This window comes from Neopelma chrysocephalum, unplaced genomic scaffold (genome assembly GCF_003984885.1).
Source record: "Neopelma chrysocephalum unplaced genomic scaffold, ASM398488v2 Primary Assembly neopelma1_74, whole genome shotgun sequence".
NCBI lineage: Eukaryota > Metazoa > Chordata > Aves > Passeriformes > Pipridae > Neopelma > Neopelma chrysocephalum.
In genome coordinates, this window is record NW_020897735.1 from 3,654,034 (window position 1) to 3,659,742 (window position 5,709).

Consider the following 5,709-nt stretch of genomic DNA (forward strand, 5'->3'; position numbering starts at 1 on the left):
TCAAATGGGAAAAAAAAAAGGATTAATTTTCTACATTTCTCCCACCCCATGTTTCTCAGGTACCATAATTTGATTTTTTGATTAGTTTGATGTGTTCTGGTGGGATTCTCAAAATCATTTCAGGACAGATGTGTTCACTGCTCTCAGATGTCATTTGCACAGTGTGAGGACCACCTTGTACAACCCACTCAATAGTCACTGATCCCTCAGCTCTGGGTTGGGTTCAGAGAATAGGTTCAGACATGAAGGTTAGCATTCAAACCATGTTTTTGTCAACTGTTCAGAGTTCCAGGTCTTCAAAACTGGGATAAACCTGGTCTGTAGGTGGCAGGGCAAAGCAGTGCCAAGAGACCCATATTTATTACTTATTAGAGATGGAATCCTGTTGCGCTTTGTATCTGCTGAAGTAGCCATAAAATCCCAGTTTAATAGCCATGTACCTGTATAATAAACACATTTATAAAGCCTCCTCTGGAAGCTGGGGACTTGTGGGATATTTTGAAACACTTAGGCTTGCATTTCCCAAGGAGCTCGGGCACCTGCCTCAGCATCCCCACTTGAGACCCTCAGTGCTGGTGTGGGCCTTGCTGTCAATGAAATCTCATTAGCACCACTTTGCCAAATTAAACGGATTAAAGCTGGGAAGCAGCTGGAGCACAGAGCAGTCACATTGACTGTTGCCTTAGGTTAGGCTGAAATTAGCTGGCTTCAGGCTCCCTGTTGCATTTGACATTGCCCACAGTAGCCAAGCAGAGCAGGGGCTTTGCTTCTGCTTCAGAGTAAATTGCTGTGTGTGCGTGATGGAGCCACTTCGGGGCAAGGGAAGTCACCTGCTGATTTTCATGCAGGGCAAACAAACAAACAAACAAAAAAAGAGTAGGTGCCTTTTAACAGGGATCTTGAATGTTTTTTCCGTGGCAAGCAAAAAGCTTCCCACTCCTAGAGAGGTTTTTTCATCAGGACTATTAAATGATTCACAATTTCACATGCATGCTCCTCCAGGCTGGGATTTTCATCCTGTGTGCAGCAACATTACTGCTTTGCTTGGCTAGAAATTTATATCAAGTATTCCCATCAAAGCTTGGTCTCTCCTGGCCAGCTCAGCTGTTCCAGGTGAGAAGTATTAAAACTTTAATGTTTGAAGGACTCCAGAGGCTGAATTACTCAGAATAAATAAACATTCTTTTTCGTGAAGTTGTAGATTTGGGCTGATAAATAGCAAACACTCTTTTGCCATGTCTGTGGAGCATTCCAAACTATGATACAAAACTGAGGACAGAAGAGTGGGAAGGGAGAGGAGAAAGTAAAGGGGAGGTGGGCAATAGCTCCATTAATTCATCTGAGCAAAGGACAGAAAAAGAAAATGGAGCCTTTAGAATTAGCACAAAGGCTCAAAGGGACATGTTCAGATGGCCTAAATTCTACCTAAATCTTTAAGTCCCTAAGCTGAATGTTCCCTTATTGATTAGGGGTAAATGAACGTCTAAAACCAGCCAATAAGAAAGTCATAAAGGCTTAGGTGGAATTTAGGCCACCTAAATATATACAAAAATCTTCATAAAGGTGGCCTTGGTGCCATAGGGATACCCCCTCACCTTTTGGCTCCAGGAGGCTGTGAGCCCTTGTCATGTCTTGGAAAAGAGCTTGTTGTGAACACTACAAGAGATAAAACATCAACCTTCTGTCTCATGCAACATTCTCTGGAACAGGGAAAGATGTTGGTCTTGAGTGTTTATGCCCATCATTTCTCTAACAAGCTCCAAGTCCAGAGACCTGGTCTGGTTTGAACTTGGGTATCCTCAACCTTTAGATTCACATGTGATTCAGAATTAAGAATTCCCACTTGGGAAATTTGAATTTGGATGCAAACTTCTACAAGTCACTCAGATCTGGAAATCCTGGGTGGTTCCATTTCCTCCTTAACTTTATTTTGGGGGCATTTTTTTTTTGGCTATTCTGTTTCATTCACACAGATGCTTCTACAATGCTGTTTGTATCTTTTGAACCCCCAATTTCCCAGTTGTCCTCCAGCAAATAACCCCTCCATTACTGACAGTGATCCCTCACCTTCTCAACATGGTCAAGGTGGAAGGTTGTAACTCAAGTGAAAGGAGACATTTTATGTATGAGAGGAACAGGTGAAAAACTGGGGACACTCTTGTCTATCAAGGTTTCAAAAGTCTCTTCTGGGGCCTGAATTTTATACAGCCCTTCCCTGAGCTCTGCAGAAAGAGCCCAGCCTGCAGTAAATAATTTTTCTCTGGAAGCATGGGGATCACAGGCTGACCCTCAGTAAGAAATCATCAGTGAGCCGCTTTCCAGCCTTCCTCTGTTGCATCAGGGAATAAGGAGAGAGAAAATGTTCCTGAATTAATATAAACAAAGACACCCCTCTTCCCCTGGAGACATCTTCATCGTTTCCTATTGACTAGAGTTTGCAGACAAAGAGTGGGAAATTGAATTCAAGAGTCCACACTGCAAAACAAGGGCAGGGAAGTTGTGTTAGGGGAGCATTAAGAGATAAATCTTTCCTTTTTTTTTTTTTTTTTAACGTGGCATCTTTCCCTTCAAACCACTCCTAATCCCTTGACTTTCTGTTCATGAATAGATTGAATTTTTCACTATGACATTGCCTAAAGACAATGAGCGATTTCACAACAAATGATTTATGTACTAGAATCTGGAGAGATTTTTGCTCATAAGAACACTCCAGCCATTTATCTTGATCTCCTGATATATCAGAGCCACAGCTGTACGTCTCTAAATTAACTGTAGATTAAACAATTCAAGCCGGTTGAAAAGTGTAAATGCGAGAGAAAAGCTCAAAGAAGAAGTTCAATCAATTTCCATGATTGGATTCTTATCAAGACAAAAATGTGAGCAGCTTCCATTGGCCATTTCGAGATAAACAAGCCAGGAGGTAAATAGACTCCAGGCATCTGTGAAGTTATATCATGTGTGCAAGGGAGTAGCTTTAAATAAAGCAAACAAGCTCGAGTTTCCACCGGGGTAGGCGTCTGTGGTGCTGAGTAAAGTTAGTTTGTCAAATGTTTTGGGGGCTTTTTCTTTTTTTTTTTTTTTTGCCTTGACAATTGCTGGAAGATAGAAAAAGGGAACGACTGCAGCAATTCGGAAGCATGAAACATAAAACAAGGAATCAGAAGGGGAACAAAAATGGGAGCACTGCACAAAAGAGGAAGCACTCTACAGCACACTCCAACTCCTTGGGAAAAGGCGGGGGGGGAAAGGTTGTTTCTGCAGATCTTCAAACAAGCTTTCTTGGCATCCAGGGGCAAAGTGAATGTGCAGCTCAGCTCAATTTGTGTCTTTAGCTCAAGCCTTGTCTATGTTCAACTTTTTGCACTCATTTGCATTCAATGTGCAGCAAATGCACTCACACTCACAGGTCCAGAGCCCTTAATTCTGGTTACACCCATGTGAACCCACATTAATGCCATTAGTTTGGTTTTCTTCTGGCAGCAGAATATCAACACAATCCCCCCCTTGCCAGTCACTGCTGCTTTTATCAAGGTGTTGTCTAGACACAGGGCAAGGCAGGGAAGGCTCAACACAATAAATGCATCTGAGCTGCTCTCAGCCTTTCAGCTTTGTGAACTTTTTTACCTTATTAAAGTCTTACCGAAGCATCAGGAGGGACGTGGCCTCTGCTCGATTCAGATGCACAAAGCCACACTCTTAAAAGCACGAGTTTGCCGAGGAGGGAGTGCAGTGACTAATTTCTCTTTGCCTTGGTGCACGAGGGCTGCAGTCTGATCTGGCTCAATCAAGTTCAGCTAATTTGGAAATGATGAGTAAGATGGAGCAAGCTGCAAGACAGTGCAAGCAGGTCCCAAAATGGGAATTAAGGTACATAACTAATAGAGGCATGTAATCCATACCAATATGGTGTGAAGGTTGAAAGGGATTCAGACACCAAGCACAGAGGAAACAGAACTGGAAGAAGACTGCAAGGCAGAAAAAAATATCTGCCTTTTATGCCACATTTCTCGCCTGCTTCCTGCCTTTAAAGTCACTGGGGTTTTGCACACAGTTTCTACATCCCTCCAGGAGATGAGTGAGCATCAGAGAGCCAGAGTTTCTCTCTGTGCACGCTGGTTAGTGGGAAAGTACACCAGTGCCCTCCACAGGAGAGCTCCACATGGCAGGGACGTGGGGTCATGGGGTCAGCTAGGAGACACCACAATATCCCAAATTATCTTACTAGGGTGGCACTTTCGGTGGTACCGGTGAAACCGAATCTTTTCTCGCCAGCGCCGGCAAGGAGCAGCCTCAGCATCTCGGCATGAGCTCTCCTTGGTCCTGAATTGTACCCGGTTCTTCTGCAAGTGGCTGTGACGCACAGCAAAGGGGCAACCAGGGCATTCCTAAATGTTCAGCGCTTTCTCCGTTGGCAAATACACACCCCAGCTTATTTACTGATTGCTCCACCTCTGCCCAGGAAAACCTCCCAGCGCTGCCAGGTCCAAAAGGAGTTTGGCAAGTAAAAGTTCCTGAGAATAGTGGAAACAGAAATGAGTATGGAGTTTAGCAAGCCACCAAAAGGAAGGTGACACCCAACCAGGAGATATTATCCCTTCCCTTCCCTAGTGCCATTCTCATTTATCAGCATGAAGAGTACAGACGAGTACAGACCTCTTGGTAGCCAGCACTGAAACCTTCAGGGCCATAAAGCCATGCAAGGTGGTGCTGGGGTGTGAACCAAGGTACTTGATTTGTCAAGAGCAATGAGCTTGTCCAACACTGGGACAGGCAGGTACAATACTGCCCTAAACACCTGCACTTCTCAGGCTGAGTATTTCCCACTCCAGAATGTAGAGGTCTGGCAACACCAGGCAGAGACACCCAGAAATGCCAACAGATACCCAGCAATGCCCCCTTGGCCTCAATTGGTTCCTCTCACCTACGGTCAGTGATCCTGAGCTCAGGTTGGAGGCCACAGAGACAAATGGCTGAAACACATCACCAGTGAGAAGCCAAAGCAGAAAAGCTGGATTTATAATTTCAATCTAGTTATCATTCTGCTTTATGTGTGGCTTTCAGGGGGCGAGATGGCCTTCATTTGGTCCCACATTAAACCTTAGCTAAGCGATGGTGAGATGCCATCCAGCTGGAGAACTCTTCCCTGCCCTGGTAGGGGCAAGGGCAGGAACAAGCAGAGCCAGGGCACTTGGGCTGATCAGGGGTTTTATTCATATGTCAGGACTGCACACGCTGTCACCACACTGGCTGAGTCAAATGGGCTCTGCCTGGTTGATGGCAGCAGCGTGGCACAGACCAGGCATAAGGTCTCAATCATGCCACTGTTGATTTGGGTTGTTACTGTGAGCCCAGGGAGCTGCTGACTCACAGGCAAAAGCGGGATCTGTCTGCCCGAGTGCAAAGATACTGAGGGAATTGAGAGGTTTCTGGGCACAGTAGAAGGTAGAAAGGAACATCCCTGTCTAGCAGAAGGATTTTCTAGGCATTTAAGGTTTTCAAGTAGCATCAAACTAACAGCACCGCAGAAAGAACAGCAGCAACAAAGAAGAGTTTATTTAAGCATCAGCAAAATACACAGTGCTGAGGTTCTGGAAATGTTTCCCTGAAGTTCCTTCTCCTGTAATCTGCAAAACATTATTGCAATTGTCACATTTATTTAAGAAAACACCAGGTTCTGTTTACACTTTAAAATATGCAGCTTTTTTTTTT

The 5,709-nt window shown here is 44.5% G+C and overlaps 1 long non-coding RNA gene across 1 annotated transcript; it reads right to left on the minus strand.

Moving 5' to 3' along the window:
* Positions 1-2,091: 2,091 nt before the first annotated feature.
* Positions 2,092-4,325, minus strand: LOC113969830. The gene is made up of 3 exons (XR_003534942.1): positions 4,223-4,325; positions 3,641-3,827; positions 2,092-2,475 (listed from the first exon to the last, which is right to left on the minus strand). It is a non-coding gene; the product is annotated as an uncharacterized LOC113969830 (long non-coding RNA).
* Positions 4,326-5,709: the final 1,384 nt, after the last annotated feature.